Source organism: Callospermophilus lateralis, chromosome 15 (assembly GCF_048772815.1).
Source record: "Callospermophilus lateralis isolate mCalLat2 chromosome 15, mCalLat2.hap1, whole genome shotgun sequence".
In the NCBI taxonomy this organism is placed as follows: Eukaryota; Metazoa; Chordata; class Mammalia; order Rodentia; family Sciuridae; genus Callospermophilus; species Callospermophilus lateralis.
In genome coordinates, this window is record NC_135319.1 from 26,944,363 (window position 1) to 26,966,032 (window position 21,670).

Consider the following 21,670-nt stretch of genomic DNA (forward strand, 5'->3'; position numbering starts at 1 on the left):
ATTTTCTCTTATTTTTCTTTCAGTTTTCTTGTCTATGTTTCTCCATATTTCCCCACATTTTAATATATTTTTATTCATTTTTTTTAACTTTGAACTTTTCCAATTTTTCAAATATCTTTTTCTGTTATTGTATTATTTTGAACTTTTCTCCGTTTTGAAAGATTTGTGTGCATTGTATATGGTTGTGTTTTCTCACTGTGAATAGATTTGAAAATATACATATATTCATATTAGCAATACATTCAAATGACTGCTTTCCTCTTAGCCTGTTTGTAGTTAAGCCTTGGTTTGACATAGGTGGGTATAATTATCCGTGAGTTTGAGTTGTTTTGATGCTACCTTTGATTGTTTGCTTGCACAGAGTTTTTATCCCCTTATTGAAACTTCTTCAATCTCTTCCCCAACTAATAGCCAGATTTTCCTATTTCTTCTTCCTTAATTTTTTATTTCTCCTTCTTTACAGCAAACTTCCATATCCGAGGGATCCCTCTATACTAGGACCTGGACAGGTCCCTCCCTTTGTCCTGAGTCCTGTCTTAATACTTCCTGGACTGCTGCAGGGAGTCTGCTTGCTGGATGCCAGATGCCAGTCATAGCAGTCTTTGGCCTTGAGGCTTTTCTTAGTCAAGGCTGGACACTTCATGTAGGAGGCATCTTTGATTTCTTGGGCCCCACATCTTGGCTGCCTCCTCAGCCACGGGCTTCTCCCTGCCTTTGTCCAGCTAGATGAGCACTCGGACATCTTCTCTGAGATCTAACTGTGTCTCCACCAAGATGATGGGAGCTTTGGGGCAGTGGCACCGGATATCTGGTACCCCCTTCTCCTGACATTTTGAAAAGAGGTGGGGCTCACCACACTGAAGCAGAGCTGTAAGATGTCAGCATTGGTATAGCACAGGGCCCTCAGCTTGTCAAACTCATCCTGTCCTGCTGGGTCACTGAGTTGGAGTCTCACAGGTTCACTGACACCACAGCCAAGAAGTTGTTCAAGGCAGCGGGGATGCATGTACTCGGTGGGGTAGCTTTTGGTGGTGTAGCTCCCCACCAGGCTGGTCTTGCCTACCATGCCATTGCCTACCAGCAAGCATTGGACACCACGCTCCTTTGTGCCAGCAGTGCCCCACCCATCTTCTGCCCTTTGCCCTGGGCCCCAGTTCCCAGCTTGACTACTGGGTCACAGTGGCCAGACAGCATGGGCACCCTTACTGTGGGCCCAGACCAAGGGCCACCAAAGACACTAGGTTGCCACCTCCGTGGCAGCTCTGCCCCCAGATGCAAGGTGACCCGAAATGCAAGTTTTTAAAAAATTGCTGTAAGAATCTTGAGAAAAATCTTTACTGACGCTTTGAGGAAGCTTTCTTATTTTTTAGTTAATTTTTCTCCTTTGCCAGGATCCTTCACTCTGAACCAAGGTTCATGCTGCAGTCTCATGCCTCAGCAGCAAAAGTCCAGTGGATTTTTGCTTTCAATAGTTCTCTTTCTATTTGTATGTATCTGCCTCTGTTTATCTCCATGGAATATATCCTGTTTATCTATACAAAAGAGTACATGGACTTGTTTCCCCAGTTTGGAAGCAAGATTTTCTGATCTAAGATGTCTTAGTCATTTTAATATATAAATGATTCATTTTTCTGGTTCATTTAGTTTACTTTAGGTAGTGATACATGTTTTTTTGTAATGATGAAAAAGAAAATATCACCATGGATGCTATGGAAATAGAATAATTAGAAGCTATTTTGAAAATTTATACTCCAATAAAATAAAAAAACTTGAAGATATTGAACAATTTTTGGGACATATAACTTACACAAATTGAATCATGAGGACAGAAAATTTAAGCAGATTAATTTCAAGCAATGAAATGGAAGATTTCATCAAAAGACTCCAAACAAAGAAAAAATCTATCAACCAGATAGATTTTCTCACACAATCTTCCTCAAATTATTCCATGAAATAGAAAAGGAGGGAACTCTTCCAAATACTTTCTATGAAGCTAGAATCACCCTGATACTGAAATCAGACAATGACACATCAAAGAAAGAAAACTACAGACCAATATCTCTGGTGAACATAGATGCAAAAATTCTTAATAAAATACAGGCAAATAACATACCAAAAATATTAAAAAGATAGTGCAGCATGATCAAATGGAGCTCATTCCAGGAATGCTACGTTGGTTCAACATACAGAAATCAATAAACGTATTTTATCATATCAGTAGACTTAAAGACACGAATTACATGATTATTTTATGATGCAGAAAAAGCATTGACAAAATTCAGCATTCATTCATGCTCAAAACACAAGAAAAACTAGGGATAGTAGGAACATACCTCAACATTGTGAGTGCTAGAAACTTTTTAGTATGCTAAACCCAAGGCCAACATCATTCTAAATGAAAAAAAAATATTGGAAGCATTCCCTCTAAAAACTAGAACAAGATAGAGATGCCCTCATCACCACTTCTATTGGCCATAGTTCTTGAAAACCTAAACAGAGCAATTAGAAGAAGGAAATTAAATTGATCTGAATGGGAAAAGAAGATCTCAAACCCTCCCTATTTGCTGATTACTAGATTATGTATTTAGAAACCACCCCCCCAAAAAAATCTCCACCAGAAATCTTCTAGAACTCATAAATAAATTCAGCAAGATAGCAGGATACAAAGTTAACACCCATAAATCAATTGTATTCCTAAACTCCAGTGATGAATTAGCTGAAAGTGTGAAAAAACTATCCCATTCACAATAGCCTAAAAAAAAAATCTTGGGAATCAAATTAACAAAGGAGATGAAAAACCTCTCTAATAAAACTACAGAACACTAAAGAAAGAAATTGAAGAAGATCTTAGAAGTTGGAAAGATCTCCCATATTCTTGTATTCTTGGATAGGCAGAATTTACATAGTCAAAATGGCCATACTACCAAAAGCACTATAGATATTTAATGCAATTTCTCTTACACTTCCAATGACACTCTTCCTAGAAACAGAAAAAGCAGTCATGAAATTCATTTGGAAAAATAAGAGATCTATAATAGTTAAAGCAATCCTTAACTGGAAGAGTGAAGCAGGAGGCATCACAATACCAGACCTTAAATTATAGTAACAAAAATGGCATGGTATTGTCATGAAAACAGTCATGAGACCAATGGAACAGAATAGAAGATACACAGACAAATCTACATAAATATAGTTATCTCCTACTAGACAAAGGTGCCATAAACATACATTGTAGAAAAGAGCTTCTTTTTTTAAATTAAATTTTTTATTTATATATGATAGTGGAATGCATTACAAGTCTTATTACACATATAGAGCACACTTTTTAATATCTCTGATTGTATACAAAGTATATTCACACCAATTGTGTGTACTTTGGATAATAATGTCCATCACATTCCACCATCGTTTCTAACTCCATACTCCTTCCTTTCCCCTTCCACCCTTCCGCCCTATCTAGAGTTTGTCTATTCCTCCCATGTTTCCCCTCCCTACCCCACTATAAATCAGCCTCTTTGTATCAGAGAAAACATTTGGCATTTGGTTTTTTGGGAATGGCTAACTTCACTTAGCATTATCTTCTCTAACTCCATCCATTTACCTGCAAATGCCATGATTTTATTGTCTTTTATTGCTGAGAAATATTCCAATGTACATATATGCCACATTTTTTAATCCATTCATCTACTGAAGGGCATCTAAGTTGGTTCCACAGTTTAGCTATTGTGAATTGTGCTGCTATAAACATTGATGTGGCTGTGTCCCTGTAGTATGCTGTTTTTAAGTCCTTTGGGTATACACCAAGGAGAGGGATAGCTGGGTCAAATGGTGGTTCCATTTCCAATTTTCCAAGAAATCTCCATTCTGCTTTCCATATTGGCTGCACCAATTTGCAACCCCATCAGCAGTGTATGAGTCTTCCTTTCCCCCACCCCACATCCTCGTCAACACTATTGTTGTTTGTCTTCATAATAGCTGCCATTCTGACTGAAATGAGATGAAATCTTAGAATAGTTTTTATTTGCATTTCTCATATCGCTAGTGATGATGAACTTTTTTTTCATATATTTGTTGATTGGTTGTATATCCTCTTCTGAGAAGTGATGTTCAGGTCCTTGGGCAATTTATTGATTGGGTTATTTATTTTTTTGGTGCTTAGCTTTTTGAGTTCTTTATATACCCTGTAGATCAGTGTTCTATCTAATGTGTGAGGGGAAAAGATTCGCTCCCAAGATGTAGGCTCTCTATTCACCTTACAGATTATTTCTTTTGCTGAGAAGAAACTTTTTAGTTTGAGTCCATCTCATTTATTGATTCTTGATTTTAATTCTTGCACCAAAGGAGTCTTATTAAGGAAGTTGGGGCCTAATCCCACATGATGGAGATTAGGGCCTACTTTTTTTTCTATTAGGTATAGGGTCTCTGGTTTAATTCCTAGGTTCTTGATCCATTTTGAGTTGAGTTTTGTGCATGATGAGAGATAGGGGTTTAATTTCTTTTTTCTTTTTTTTTTTTTTTTTTGCATATGGATTTCCAATTTTCCCAGCACCATTTGTTGAAGATGCTATCTTTTCTCCAATGCATGATTTTGGCACCACTGTCTAATATAAAATAATTGTAATTTTGTGGGTTAGTGTCTATAGTGTGTCCTCTATTCTGTACTATTGGTCTACCAATATGTTTTGGTGCAATATCATGCTGCTTTTGTTACCATTGCTCTGTAATATAGTTTAAGTTCTGGTATAGTGATGCCACCTGCTTCACTCTTCCTGCTAAGGATTACTTTAGCTATTTTGGGTCTCTTATTTTTCCAGATGTATTCCATGATTGCTTTTTCTATTTTTATGAGGAAAGTCATTGGAATTTGCACTAAATTTCACTAAATCTGTATTGTGCTTTTGGTAGTATGGTAAAGATAGCCTCTTTAACAACTTGTTCTGGGAAAACTAGAAGTTCATATGTAGGAGAATAAAATTGAAGCCCTATGTATTACCCTGCACAAAATTCAAAGTGGATCAAAAACCTAGGTATTATAACAGAGACCCTGTGCCTACTAGAAAAAAATGTAGGCCCAACATTTCAATATGTTGGCTTAGGAACTGATTTCCTCAACAAGACTCCTAAAGCACAAGAAGAAAATCAAGAATCACAAATGGCATGGATTACAAACTAAAAAGCTTCTTCACAGCAAAGGAAACAATCAAGAACTTAAAGAGAGAGCCTACAGAATGGGAGATAATCTTTGCTACTTGCACCTCAGATAGTATTAATCTCCAGAATATATGAAGAACTCAAAAAATTTAACACACACACACACACACACACACACACACACAGACATACACACACAAACAAAACAAAACAAAACAAAACAAAACAAACAAACAAATACCCCAAATAGCTCAGTCAACAAATGAGCAAAGGAACTAAACAGACCCCACATAAGAAGTACAAGTGGTCAACAGATATATGAAAAAAAAAAGTTCAACATCTCTAGCAATTAGAGAATGTAAATTAAAATTACACTGAGATTTTATATCACACCAGTCAAAATGGCAATTAATAAGAATGAAGTAATAATAAATGTTGGGGGGGATGTTGGCTAAAATGTTGACTCATACATTGCTGGTAGGACTGGAAATTGGTGCAATCACTCTAAGAAAGTAGTAAAGATATTTCTTAGAAAATATGGAATTGAACTACAATTTGACTCAGACATCCCACTCCTCAATATATACCCAAAGGACTTAAAATCAGCATACTACAGTGGCATAACCACATTAATGTTCATAGTAGCTCAATTCACAATAGCTAAGCTATAGAACCAACCTAGGTGCCCTTCAACAGATGAATGGATAAAGAAATTGTGGCATATATACACAATGGAATATTAGCCATAAAAAAATGAATTTATGACTTTTGGTGGTAAATGGATGGATTGGGAAACTATCAATCATGCTGAGTTAAATAAATCAATCCTGCCCCCTGCAAAAAATTGCCAAATGTTCTCTCTTGCTATGAGCATGCTAACACACAATAGGGGGTGAAGGAGGAAAGAATAGAAGTTCATTGGATTAAACAAAGGGGAATGAAGGGAAGGGAGGGGATATGGAAATAGGAAAGGCAGTAGAATAGATCAGACATAACTTTCCTATATTCATATATGAATACATGACCACTGGAACTCCATATTGTGTACAACCGCAAGAATGGAAGCCTAATTACAATAAGTTATACTCCATGTATGCATGATATATCAAAATACATCCTACTGTCTTGCATATCTTCAAGGAACTAGTAAAAAATATAAAAAAAAGGTCTTCTACATAGCAACACACGTTCATGAATAAATGCTATCTTCCTCTAACTCTGGTATCTATTTATTTAAATTAGTTTGCCCTGACAATAGAGTGAATATGTGCTCTCTGTCTACAAGAACAAATGGACAGCTGACTTGGAAATAACAGATTTATGGGTGCTGAAAATTTTGTTATTGTGGGATTTCATTTGTATCAGATGTGATTTGAGAGCATCATGCTTGAACTGCAAATGACCCCAACTTCCATGATTGAAGAGTCATTGGCAAGACTCACCTGTGATTATCATCTCTTTGCTCAAATGAGAGCAACTGCTTGAGGAAGACATTTCCAAATTATGCAGCTTGTTGTTATTATATCTGAAAACAGCAGTATTCATTGTCTTGCTCTTGTGCCTGAAAAAAGTCATTTTTCTAAGCCTGAAAATATTTAGCCTGACAAGACCATGGGCAAATGAATAGTTACCAGCTCATTTTGACTTTTTAATGTCTTTCCACAATGTGTTTTTATGCTGTTCTTTGACAATTTTTGAATTAGTGCATTACTTTTTTTTTTATAAGACAGCTTATTTTTCTTTTTCTCCACTGATAGACTCTGTATAAGCAGGGACTACCAGTGAGTGTAGCATTGTAAACTAAGGTAAAATATATTTGTGGAATTATCCACCATCTCATACTCCATCCTGGGCCCCTGTGAGATGTGACTGTTACCATCATATTCTCTGTTGACATACATAACATAGCATTATTTTTGGTAAAAAAAAAAAATAGATGATAAGATTAAAAAGAAAATAACTAAAACGATAGAATAGACAAAATGAGTATCTGGATGAAGGCATCTCTTTCCAAGAATGTGTGTGTACTGTCCAGTGGCTGTTAGTCTGTACCCCAGGGGCATGGTGAATCTGGGTGTTAGTAGCCCTTTATACCTGTAGAAATTTGGCATTATGTGGACTATGCAAGTAAGTCATGTATTCACCCATAGGACTACATTTGTCTAGGGACATGGCAAATGTCCAAGGCTCCAGTTTTCACCCAAAATGCCTCAGGGAGTATGTGGGGAACAGTCAAATCAGTGGGTTCTATCCTAGGCAGGGAATTTGGAAACCAAGCGATTTGCTACCTTTATCTCAGTGCTCTCACTAGAGACTCCCTAAAGATAACTCATGCTACTGGCCTTGCTTCTGCTTCTCATCACAGAGGGTGGAACCATTAACTGCTGATTCTCCATTCTCCATTCTTCATCTCAACCTAAGCTTTTTACTGTTCAAAACACATGGTGGCTTTTGTTCATCATGTCCCTTATCTATAATTGTCTTCTGTGACCATCTGCTTCCCCATCAATACAGCATGTTCGAAAGGACTGTGAGTTGTGATTGCTCTGATATTTTTCTCCTTAGACCAGTTAGTTCTAAATATGCATTTTCTATTCAATTTTTACTATAAGTAGATTGCATTTAGTAAATAAAAATTATTAGTTATTTGTGTCACCCAAACTGAGTTAGTCACTAAAACAAGATGATGAGATATTCTATGATATTAATTATTTCCTTACCTAAGTTATGTCATTAAATTATTCATTTTGTGTATTTTCAAATTTTTCAACTTAGGAGGTAGTGTCCATATTCTATTGTTTTGCTCTTTGCCCCCAATTTGAAGGTGACTGTCTTGCTGTAATAGAGGGGAACAGTAGGTTCAGTGAATATCTGTTTTCTTTTAGTCAATAGTTTTCTGTGTGTGCAGTATGGGGGACCAAATTCAGGGCATTATGTATGCTAGGAAAGTTCTCTACTACTGAGGAATACCCTTGAACCCTAATAACTTTACTTTTTAGAGCAGTTTTAGGTTCACAGTAAAATTGAGAAGAGGGCACAGACATTTTCTGTATTCCCTGGACCACCCACACATGTGAGTCCTCCTCCATTATCAGTAGCCACCACAAGAGTGGTACATTTGTTATGAATGGTGAGTTTACACTGATAACATCATTATCACCCAAGTCTGTAGTTGATGTTAGGCTTCATTCTTGGTGCTTTACTTTATATGGTTTTGGAAACAAGGGTAACAGCATGTATTTAAAATTGTAGTATCACATAAAACCAGTTTCACTGTCTTAAGTGTCCCTAGTGCCCCACTAATTATCCCCTGTTATAATTACCCCTGTCAACCATTGATATCTACCCCATCCAGAATTTTGCTTTTTCTGGAAAAATCATGTAATTGGAACATTCTATTAGGAATATTTTTGAATATTTAAAATAGTAAACTTCCTATGTAATTAAATGCCATCATTTAAGATTGCTTTTTCTATTTTCTTTTGTGGTGCTAGTCATTGCCCATAGCATCATGCAATCTAGGAATGTACTTAATGAATAGGCCACATTTTTAGCCCTTGTTTTCCAATTTTTTTGTGATGCATTTTCATAAACTTAGGAAATGAGGACATATAGTTTACATGCTTAAAAAGCATGATGTCTGTAGACATTTGCTGCCTAATGAGGAGGATTGAGAAAATTGATAGCATGCTCTATGACACAGCACCAAGTTTACCATCCTGGTCTATTGGGATCAGATGTACTCTTCCCAAAAGAAGGAGAAAGTCTCAAGAATTGGAATTCATAAAATTATCATCCAGAGTCTTTTACAAATAAGCACCTTTCTGTTGGAATCAGGACCAGAAAGTGGATAAATAGTATGCATAAATTAAAATGATCTAATTCCTTTGTGGGATGAGTATGAAATTGTTACCGATGTTGGCCGGTGACGAGTCCTTGCTTCTCCGATGTTGAAGAATAACACCAGAAAAGCACACGCCGAGGCAAGGTCAGAGTAGAGATTAGAAGTTTATTAAAGGACAGCAGAAAAGACTTCTCCCGGAGGAAGAAGGGGACCCAAGAGGTGGAATCCATGGAAGTGTGGTTGTTTCCCCTTTTTATAGTTTTGGTGATGGAATGTAGGTTGGAGGGGTTAGGACACAGGTGGACCCAATTATCACCTTTTGGGATGGGCTTATCATTTCTCTAGGATGGGCTATCTCCAAATCTGTTGGGGGCTGTTTCCTGAGCTCCATTAACATTTCTTTGAGGTGGACTTTGGCCTAGGGCCTTTTCGGGACTTCATTAACATTCCATGAGTCGTCCTGTGTTTTCCCTGAGTCATTCCCAGCATGGCCTCCATTTTAGATTTCACTTGATATTAGACCCGATTTACCTAACTACACTACCTAACTTTAAATCTGGCTTCAAAATCAGTCTAAATTATTATCACAGCACTGATATTTTTAAAAATGATTATTATCATTATTATTATTTCAGTGCTATGGATTGAACCCAGGGCTCACACATGCTATGAAAGCTCTAAATTCAATCCTCTGTCCTGAATACTTATCAGTACATTCTGTCTCATGGGAAAATGTCACATTGTTATTTTGTTTTGTTTCATACTTGACACAAGTGAGAAGAGTGTTTTATTCCACTAGGGAGAGCCAATGACTGGCATATTCTGAAAACTTGAGTGAATTAATAGATTTATTGAAATATTTTCTCAGACTACATATTACTATTTGGCAACTTTCTGCTGTCTCCCTAGTACTTCTTTTTAAACTTCTCTATGACATTGAGATATGAATCAAAGTGTATGAGCTCCCAAGAGTGTCATCTTGTTAATGGTTCTTTGTACTGGAGGTAAAGTCTTGTTTGCACCAAATGCAAAATAGAGAAAGTAGCTGGAACTAAGAGATTTGCATCTTCATCAGAATAGCATTAGTGAGGGTAAGCACTTAGATTTCTAATAAGCTTTTCTCAACTTTAAACTGGAATGTCTTTGTAAGCATCTCCAGTCTGTTGCCTGCGTTTTTGCCATATTGCAAAGTGCAATGCTCAAAGCCTGCTTAAGATAGTTTGTTCATTCTAAACTGAGCAGCAATGACTGAAAATCTGGAGAAGGCGCTGTGTGTCATAACAATGTCAGTGTAATCTCTTATAATTGTTTCTATTGCCATTAACCCAGAAAAAGCATGCTATTTGTTCAATACTATCAGCTTTATGATACTGATTCTGCTAATGATATTGTTTTGACAGTTTTTAGTTATGATTGTGGTCACGGAACACAATAGTTTACATTTTGCAATCAAAGTTTGAAAAATTCCATTTTCTTCGTAATTGATAAATACAGCACAGCCACATCAATGTTTATAGCAGCACAATTCATAATAGCTAAACTGTGGAGTCAACCTAGATGTCCTTCAGTGGATGAATAGGTAAAAAAATGTGGCATATATAGGCAATGGAATTTTACTCAGCATTAAAAGAGAACAAAATTATGGCATTTGCAGGTAAATGGATGGAGTTGGAGAAGATAAAGCTAAATGAAGTTAGCCAATCCCAAAAAACCGAATGCAGAATGTTTTCTCTGATATAAGGGGAGTGACTCATAGTGAAATAGGGAGGGAGAGCATTGGAGAATTAGATTAATTCTAGATAGGGAAGAGGGGTGGGAGGGAAAGGGAGTGGGCAGGGGATTAGCAAGGATGGTGGAATGTGATGATCATCATTATAGAAAGTGTATGTATGAGGACTTGAATGGGGTGTCGACATACCTTAAATACAAACAGAGATAAGAAAAATTGTGGTATATATGTGTATTAAGAATTGTAATGCAAAAAAATACATGTATAATGGTATAAATTGACATGAACATACTTTACATATAGAGATATGAAAAATTGTGCTCTATATGTGTAATAAGAATTGTAATGCATTCCACTGTTGCCATTTATTTAAAAAATAAATAATAAAAAAAGAAAAAAATAAATAAAATAAAATACTTGAGAATTAATATATCCAAAGAGGGGAAAGACCTCTACAGTGAAAACTACAGAACACTGAAAAAACAAATTGAAGAAGACTTTAGAAGATGGAAAGATTTTTCCATATTTTTGAATAGGTAGAATTAATATTGCCAAAAATGGTCAAAAAATGCAAAAGAAGGGGACATAGGGGCTCTTAATATATTAATTTCCCATTAGCAATATAATTGATTTTCATTCTAGAATAGTCTCCATGCATGTTCCCATAGGAATACTGTATAAGAAAGCATTAGGCATATATTTTTAATATTTTATAGTTTTCTTTTGTTGGTTAAACATATATTTTACCATTTTATTTAATAGTGAATGAGTTCTAAAAATGACTCTTTAACCAGGTGGGATTTTATAGCCTTGAAAAATTCATATTGATTATTTAGGGAATGTAGAGAAAAGGAACTAATATGTGTTGAGTGAGTTAATCTGGGATACAAACCACTTTAGGTTGTAACACTTGTTATAGTCATCACAATAGTTTTGAAAGTGTTCTCTTATAACCTATTACTTACCAATTAAGCAACTGTCATTGAGAGAGGTTGACTAATTGGCCTATGACCTACTAATTGATAGTAGCTGGCCTGTGATTAGATTGTCAGCCTGTCTAGCTTACAATACCATTCTCTTGACCCACTGCATAGATTGATAGGGACCCATGAAAAATTATAATTAAGATGCAGGTCCATATCAGATAAATTCAGAAAGGCAAAGTTAGTTATGTTAATTCTGATTTATGCTTTACTTTAGAAGCTTGGTTACAATCCAAGAGTTTGTTCTGATATATTTGATAGTTGCACTGGTAACCAATATCTTTTTCATCCATCAAATCTTTTAGGGAAAATCTCATGCAGCTGTAGTCATAGAATCATGGTTTTTCATAAGCAAGATCAAGCAATTCCTGGAGAAGAATTAGTTAACTGGAAATGAAGAATACCTATATGTAGACCATTTTATGTTAAATACATTAAACTTCGACTTAGATGATATTGCAATTGATTTCTGTACTTGTTGATTTCCCTGTTTGGTTTTCCCTTCAGACTCCTACTCCTATCTAGTCTTGTAAAGACTGTTCTTCTTTTATAGTCTTTTTTCTTTTTCTATGACTAAATTTTTTTTGAGTTTTTGTTTTTACTGTCTATTTTGGTGTTTCTTTAGTTGGGCTGGGGTTGTGGCTCAGTGGTAGAGCACTAGCCTAGCATATGGGAGGCCCTGGGTTTGATCCTCAGCACCACATAAGTAAGTAAATAAATAAATAAATAACTGTATAAAAAAATAATAATTAAAAAATTCTGTCCACTAAATATATTTTTTATTGACAAAATGCAAAGCACAGGGAATTTCAGAATTGTAAGGATTTTAATGACTAAATGAAATACCATCTAGTACTTCAAAATGTTTTTAATATGGACTTCAATTGTGGTTACGGTAATAAAAAAGAATTTTCTGGGTTTTGAATGTGATAGCAATGAGATTTGTGCTCAGGTTTCTTAATTTTAGGTGTACAGTACTCTTCGTTATTATCATTCTGTAGGTGAAGGTTTTGCTAATAGAATGGGAAAGTGAGTCTAGGAACCCAACTTAAGAGGATAATAATGCAATTAGGAAGTGAATTTGGTGGTATAGGATCAGAATGGAACTAATAGAGAAAAGACAGGTTGAAGAACAATGACACTGTGTTGGGAGGAATGAGGGTTTGGAAAAGAGATCAGAACATTGGGGTTTATGACCAGTTCAATAAAGACAAAACAAGAATTCATGACACTGGATATTGGGATATTGGATATTAGGAGCTATCTTGAAGGGCATATTAAAATAGGGCATTGAAGGTCATACTGAACAGGTCATTCTTTCCTTGTTTGTTTAATTGAGGATCTGACAAAATTCAAGTGGGCCAAGTATCAAGAACACACAAGAATATGAGATGGTTTAGAGAGCCTCAAGCACCAGCCAGAGGAGATGGGTCCCCAACTGGCTGATGGGGACACCCGAGGTAAGGATACCCCGTTCAGATGTCGTGGACAGGCAGCCCGAGCCCAAGAGAGCCCGGTTGTGTGGCATCGTAATGGCTGAAAACTGTGAAATAACCCACGAACAGCTTTGTGAGTTGCTCAAGTACGCAGTTCTGGCTGAACCTGTTATTGAGAGACCCAGGTGGTGCCAGCTTCTGCACGGAAAGCAACTGAGCAGAACAGTGGTGGTCATCCTTCAAGGGATGAGTCAACTCCACTTCTACAGGTTCTATTTGGAGTTTGGATTTCTTCGAAAAGCCTTCAGACACAAATTCTGCTTGCCTCCTCCATCATCTACTTTTCTAGCTGATATTGTCGGGCTACCAAATCAAATGGCTGGATACCTGCCTAAGACCATGGGAGGATCTTTACCATCTGCCAGTACAAAACCCAAGGTCGACCTGCAGAATGACCCGGTCATTCGAAAGTATGGCTCTCAGAAGGTGGGCTTGCTGCCATGCCTTCTGACAGAGGAGGAAATGAGAACATTTGACTTTCCGTTGCCAGGTTCTCCCGGCTGTGAGAACTTTGTAACTACCAGATGTAACGCGTCTGTGACAGAGAACAGCCCTCTCTTTGGGCTGGACGGAGAAATGTGCATCACGTCCAAGGGGAGAGAACTGACACGCATCTCACTGGTTGCCGAAGGAGGCTCGTGTCTTATGGACGAGTTGGTGAAACCGGATGAGGAGATCGTAGACTACGCCACCTGCTATTCAGGGATCACGGAGGAGATGCTGAAGCCAGTGACGACGAAACTGAAAGACGTTCAGGGGCGGTTAAAAGCACTGCTTCCTCCTGATGCGGTGCTGGTAGGGCACTCCTTAGACGTGGATCTCCGAGCACTGAACATGATCCACCCATATGTTATCGACACCTCGTTGCTTTATGCCAGGGAGCGGGGCAGAAGATTCAAGCTAAAGTTCTTAGCCAAGGCTATTTTGGGAAAGGACATTCAACGTTCGGAAAGGGACGGTCATGATCCCACAGAGGACCCTTGAATTGGCTCAATATTTCCTCAAGTATGGCCCAAAGAAGACGGCAGAACTCAATCTGGAGGCGCTGTGGAGAGCCCAAGACCCAAGAAATGTCAGAGAAATGTTCCTGTACACCTACAGAGGTGCTTTAAGATGTTTCGATCCGGCGCATTAGAATTTGATTCTTGAGAACTGATTATTAAGCCTTACTGATTGAATTATTTAAAAGCTTCTCATTGCTTTATTCTAGAGGAAATTCAGGTGAGTTTTTCCCCTTTGATCCTATAATCTTAACAGATACAGATTTGTGTATCTGTGTATATTTGTTTTTGTTAGTTCCCTATGTCTATACGTAATAGTTGGGTTCATGTTGATAAAATCATACATGGAATTTTATTGACTTTATTTCAGTCCCTGGTTCCCTCCCTTCTTCTCCCTTCCTCCTTTCACCTATGCTCTTCCTCTACTCCTCTGGTCTACCTTTCACCCTTTTATTTAATTTTAATTGGTGCCTTACAGATATACATACAAGTAGAATTCACTATGGCATATTCATACAGGCATAGAGCATAATTATGTCAAATTCATTCTGCATTTCCTCCTGTTTCCCATTCCTCATCCCTCCTGCTCTATGTCCTTGTACTCCACTGCTCTTTCTTATATTTTTACAAAGACAGACAGATACAAAATTTTGAAACCCTAAATGCACCCCTCCTCTAATGTATATTTGTGTGGTGAACTTTAGATATACTCCCTTTTGTTTACTGATTAAACAATTAGAACATAATATTCACACCCTCAAATAAGCCAAATCATTCAATAAAATTGGGTAGAGCTGAAATTAAGGATATCTAAAAACAGCTACCTGAAACCTTGGGAAATTTGAGTGATAAAAATACAATGGCTGAGAGCATTTTGACCACAGAATTTTTTCCTTTTATACATAAACAGTTTCAAGGTTGTTGAGTTGCTCCTTGTGGTCCATACTAAAATGCTTATATGTTCAGGAACTACAAAATTCACAAGCCAGATCTTTTTTTTTCTTTCTTTTTCCAAAATGAATCCATATTTTTAACCCACTTGTAATGTCTGTTTCAATTCCCAGCCAAACAAGCAAAGACACTTTTTGAGCAGTGATAGCAATTCTATACCTGTTTGTTTACAATTTGTCTGACAATGAGTCAGAAGCCTTCAATTTTTTTTTAAATACAAACCTTCTCAGATTGATTTAGCAAACTGGAATAATTTCCTGTCTGTCTCTCAATCTTTATAATCTAAGAAAAGTGATTACTGTATTTTCAGTCTTCCTGTCTGATACAGAAGAGATACTATGTATTTCACAGAAAAAATAATGTCTTCTATTCAGTTAACTTGTATTGAATTATCACAAAAACCTGGTTTTTGGTTACATCATTGCTCACAAGGTTGTCCTTGCCTGAGGAAACATGGCTACTCTGATTAGCAGTAAGCCACAGTTCTTTCTGATGGAACAGGATTGTGAAATTAAGCGTGCTTGGGTGAGCTGTTTCAACAAGCATTAGTGATTGAGTCCTGGCCTTCTACAAAGGCTAACCCAAAGGAAACCACACCCATTTACCAAGAGACTAGGGAGGACTTCTGTGGTTTTACTCTTGATCTGATTCCTCACAAGAAATTTGCTATAATTGACAATCAGGCTGGTAACACACAGGATGCTCTAGTCTAAATATTTAAAGGTGGCTTTTTTTTTTAATCTAATGAAGCACAACTTAAAAAAAAATTAATCAACAGGAACATAGTATCATAGTTACAAACAATAACCAAAAACATAAAAATAAATGATAATGACTATTGCACTAGGGAAAAAGGAAAGTTGATGTAGATTATTCTGTTAAATATATGTGTATATCCAGTTAAACGTAGTTAAAATAACTACCTGAGTTCCCTAGCTTGTCTAGTTATAGTTGAGACAATGTACCAAGGAGGATATTGATGAAAATAGAAATTATTAGCTCTCAATAACCAAAAAGTAATTTCTAAAAAAATAATCAGAGAACACGTATTATTTGTCTCCTTGGGACAAGTGATCACCTTGACAATGAAAGTGTATTATATCTGAGAAATATTTGATAAATCCATAAAGTCATTGCTTTACTTTTCTCCCTTTAACCTCTTTATCACGCTCTGCATTTTCTACTATGGCCACTCTCATTAATTGTTTTCAACCTTGGTACCTGTAAATGTAACCTTAAATAATTAAATGATTTTAGTATATTTTTGTTTGGGAGTCCAAAATCAACAAAAATCAGTAATTCAGGAGTGGCTTTTGGCCTCCACGTTTTGCTCACTTCTCCTTCCTCCCTTCCCACTCCCTTCCCACCCTTCCATAAGCTCAAGCCATTTTTCTTCTCTTTCTTAAATTTGCCAAAATCATTCTTCTATTCCAGAATTTGCTTTTTCTGTTTTTCTCTACATATAATTTCCTTTTCTTGAGTTTGTTTTGTATGGGGTTGACCCCAAGAGTGCTCTACCATCAATTTATATCACCAGACCCTTTTTAAATTTAATTTTTAATTTTAATTTTATTTTTCATACAAAATCTTTTTTTTTTTTTGTACTGGAGGTCACTCAACCACTGACCCACATCCCCAATCCCTTTTTATATTTTTATTTGGAGACAGGGTCTTACTAAGTTTCTTAGGATCTCGCTAAGCTGCTGATGCTGACCTTGAATTTATGATCCTCCTGCCACAGCCTCTGAGTCCCTGGGATTACGGACTGCTCTACTGTACCCCTGGCTCAGATAAAATCTTGGTAAAGAGTATGTAGCATCACATACATACACAATAAAGCCATCTGTTCACAAATTTTCATTAATCAACTAGCATGTTACGAGCACCATCCTAAGCAAAGGGAATGAATAAAACAATTAAAACAAATGATTAAATAAATAAAACATTAGTAGAATACCCAGTGAATAGGTTCTAGATGAATTCAGTTCTTACAGGGAAGTTTATTTTTCTTTTTAAATTTTTTTTTCATTTTGAGGGGTGGGTACCAGGAATGGAACTCAGGAGCAGTTGGCCACTAAGCCACATCCTTGCCATATTTTGCATGTTATTTAGAGACAGGGTCTCACTGAGTTGCATAACACCTCGATTTTGCTGAGACTGGCATTGAACTTGGGATCCTCCTGCCTCAGCCTCTACAGCTGCTATGATTACAGGCACATGCCACCAGCCAAGTAGAAGTCTCTTTTAAGTATCTTTGAATTTCCACAATTGTAAGCAAATAAATTCACATAAATGTATTGGGATTTTTAGGGCTGTAGCCTAGCCTACTGGAAAGAATACAGGCCTCATACCATTGGATCTAGATCGTAACCCTTGCTTCACCAGTACTGCTAAGAATGAGGTATTAGACAATGCATGTTATATGCAGTTATTAGAAGCACAGAACCTGGAGGGAACAGTTTCAAGGATAGGTACTTATCCTCTCTGTTACTTCATTTCCTTGTGTTTAAGATGACTATATCTTATACCCTACTTCACTGGGGACTGAAAATCAAATTAGGCACAGAATGAAGCATTTCCTAGTTAGTTTAAAAGTATGCATAATGCATTATAATAAATGATCTAAATAAATGATAACTAATTCTAAGAACACCAAAGCTGCTTATCCTCAGCTTTGGTGTTCTTATCTCTGAAACAATGAAGATATACTAGAATTTCTCTATACACCCCAAGTGTGTTTCAGAATACTCAAGTTTTATTCACTTTGCTGATATCACTGGAATCCCTGACACTGAAAAATTTCTGTACTTTTAACAAATGTGTCTTGCTGCGTCCGGCTATGGGAGCAGAGTCCTGGCGAGGGACGGCGAGGTTAAAAAATACACAGGACACCAAGGTTCTCATCCAGGAGGAAGCATGCACTTTTTTTACTGCCAAATTTGTTCCCCTTATATATCTTTTTGAAACAGCTGGGGAAAATGACTCAAAAGCGAGGAGGGAAGAGTAATAATATCAGGAGGCTCCGAACAGGTCAAGATGTTCCCAAAGAGGCACATATGTCTGGGGCAGATAAAGGGGAACCGCAAACCTGCGTCATGACCCTGTGGGCTGGCCACTTTGACATGCAGAACAAGGAACTGGGGGCTGGGCCCCGGGGGCCAGGGCGGGCCTGCTACCAGCAGTGTCTTCCAGAGACATGTGAAGACTTGTCTCTGGACATCTGTTAGGGTCTGTAAACAAGTCAAGATGGGGCCTGGCATTTTGCCAGAGGGAGTGGTTTGTGAAGTAACACCAGGGAGCCATTAAGTGTGGAGATTGCTTATTGGTTGACTGCTGTATCTAGTTTATGTTAATTAAGATAAGCTGTGTGGAATGTATATATACCCCTCCTGTCCTACAATAAGCAGCTCCCACTCCTGCTGTATCAATGTACACAAGTTGCTAGTCACCCCCCAGTTATTTTGGTACAGATGCACTGCGGCAGATGGTTGCCTTACCGGAACCCTGGGACACTCGGGGGTAAGTGATGAAAAAAAAAGCTGACTGTCCATAGATAGGACGGGAGCAAATCTGCTCCTCCCTAGGCAGATAGGGCTAGAGGAAAAATGGCCATTTTGAGAAAATGGAGAAGATTGATACAGTATATTTGTGTCTTGTTTTGTCTCAGTGTATTGTATTGTCTTTGTGATGAAAATATGGAAGGGGTGTTAAGTAAATTGATAAGGGAAAGAGGCACCCCAGTGGAACCAAGAGCAGTTAGGGTATGTGTTGATAGAAACCCAGGAACTCTAGTCAGAAAGAAAAAGAAAGTTCAGAAGAAGAAGGATTATCAGGAAAAAAGTTGCAGCAAAAGGCTATTACTGAATACTTTTTTTACTGGAGGATGCGTGAAGCCACGCAGAGGCTGCCTCTTGTGCGAGCCGGTCATGGCACAGCAAGGACTTTCCAAGTGATGGCAGCCAGCTCTTCCCAGACCAGGGAGCAGGATGCCACTGCCGAGAGCCCAAACCCAGACCTGACCCAGAGGCACGGTCTCACAGGCTCTTGCTCCCTGTGCCCGGTGGCACTTTGAGTCCAGGACACTCCTTGTCTGGGGCTGCCCAAGGTCGCTACAGCCATGTGGAGGATGCACATGGTGTCCCTGAAGTTTGATCATTTCCAATGTCAATAACTACAATAGTTCTCCCAAACCTGGAAGCTAATGAGTAATGAACACCATTAAGGTCTATTTCAAATGTAAAAAACCTTGAGATAATGTACTAAATTATTCAGAAGGTTGTTTACTACTACAGGATTTTCTTTAGCATCATTGCTGGAGTTCCTGCCTTCATCCCAGTGCCGGTGAGGCCAAGGGTGGAAGAATTTCCAGTGTTGCTGAGAACCGGAGGAGACTTCGGATCAAGCAAGCTGCCTGCAGAACTTACCTGGACTGTGATTTAATCTAGCTGCCTACAGAACTTACCTGGACTGTGATTTACCTGGACTGTGAGTTAATCTATTGAGGCACTGCTTTAACTGGACTGAGACAACAAACTGTAATCTACAACAAATTGTAACTCGGTATCTTTACTAACGGTGTCATTGCTGGTATAATTTTTCCAAGGGCTTCTTGCATGGAGCCATCAATTGGCTTGGTATTGTGGCATTTTGTATCCTCCCCTTCTGCTTGTAGCAGATTATTTATGGTGTTTGTGTAAAAACCACTATGGTCGTTATTTAAATTAAACAAAAGGGGGAAATGTTAGAGTCTGTAAACAAGTCAGGATGGCGACTGGCATTTTGGCAGAGGGAGTGGTTGTGAAGTAATGCCAGCAAGCCATTAAGTGTGGAGATTCCTTATTGGTTGACTGCTGTATCTAGTTTATGTTAATTAGGATAAGCTGTGTGGAATGTATATATACCCCTCCTGTCCTACAATAAACGGCTTCCACTCCTGCTGTATCAATGTACACAAGTTGCTCGTCACCCCCTGGTTATTTTGCTGCAGCTGGACTGGGGCAGACATCTATTTTATTTACAGACCAAAGAATGATTAAGAAAAAACATGGAATGAAACTCCTCTGATCTGATACTCATAGTTTTGAGAGTCATTTTGCCTTGTTTGACCATTCAATCTGCTGCTTTCCTGGATGTTATGTCTTTGATTTTGTTTTACTCTAAGTGCATACAATTTCTAAGCCTATTTTTCAGAAACCTCATTTATTTATTTTTTGGATGGATAGTTTTGACTCAATGGAATTTGTGAGTCCACCCTTGATACATTGCTTTTGACTTTGACTGATGGAGGAAATGGCTTTGGGCGGGTAGCCAGCCAGTCTGACTAGTCCATTGGGCACAGGATCCCTGGTCACTGGATCACTAATGCCTAATGCCTCTCTAATTACAGACATGTTCCATCCCTAGCTATTTAATGGCTTCACCACAGGGAGAGACTCCACATCCTGACTGGAAGCCTACCTTCATTAGCTTAAACTGTACATCATCACCTTCTCGTTTATAACAACCCAAGGGGCCTCCTTCCCAGAACTGTGGCAATGTGACAATCTTAGTATGTGAACATGGAAACAGATAAGAATTTATGACTTTCAAGTTTAAAATTAAAAGGTAAAACTCTATATAATAGTGTTTTTGAAGACGTTTTTATGCTAATAATAGAAATGATGTAGGGATTTTTGTTCTATCCGTTTCTTTCTTAAAAGGCCCATAGTAATGCTGTTGAACTTGAGTAAGAAGGGAGACATTGAAAAACCAACCTGTAGGAAGACTTAATACTAATTAAAGATTTAATACAACTAGAAGTGAAAAGAGATCACTTAAATAAGAATTTTGATGTCCAATCTGCACCTATGATAATATTAACAATAATCACATTTACTAAATTTTATAGAAAAACTTTCATATGCTGAGCAGATAACAATCACTTTAGATGATTGGTATCTGTCCAGCTATTTCTCTAAACACTACAAGGTAGACTGTCTTCATTTATATAGGAAGAAAAATGAGGCTCAGAAACATTTAGTAAGTTACCAAGGACACAGCCTTATAGCAAAACTGAGCTTTTGAATTCTTCATCTTCATCTTCAGGAGACATTGAAGCTTAGGGAGGTTACAAAATGATACATTGTCACTCCTCTGTGCTGAAGTTTGCTTTCATTACACTGCCTTTCAAAGTAATGCTTAATTGTGTCTCTAACGTGTAAATGTGTTTTAAATTGTTTTGATTGCAAGGTGAGATTCTTGTAAGTAGGGAGCACAGACTAATTTTCCTGTCTGTTAGAACTGTGTCTGGTACAAAGTAGCATTCAATAGCTATTTGTTGACTGATGATCAGTTTTAGTTATATCAGAGTAAGTCATCTACTTGTGCAATTGAATAGATCTTGCATGATGGAGAATACCATGAGATTGGTGACTAGATGATGCACAGGATATGAATGCATGCTAAGTCATATATTTCAGATTTATTGCTTCATACATTTTCTACTTACAGCAAATCCTTATTTTTAGCAGTTAAAT

The 21,670-nt window shown here is 37.5% G+C and overlaps 2 pseudogenes; one reads left to right on the forward strand and one right to left on the reverse strand.

The window, feature by feature from the left end:
• Positions 1-494: 494 nt before the first annotated feature.
• On the reverse strand, positions 495-2,341 carry LOC143381586 (rho-related GTP-binding protein RhoU pseudogene; annotated as a pseudogene).
• A 10,811-nt stretch (positions 2,342-13,152) lies between these two features.
• The window catches only part of LOC143381587 (RNA exonuclease 5-like), a 109,336-nt pseudogene continuing 100,818 nt past the window's right edge, over positions 13,153-21,670 (forward strand).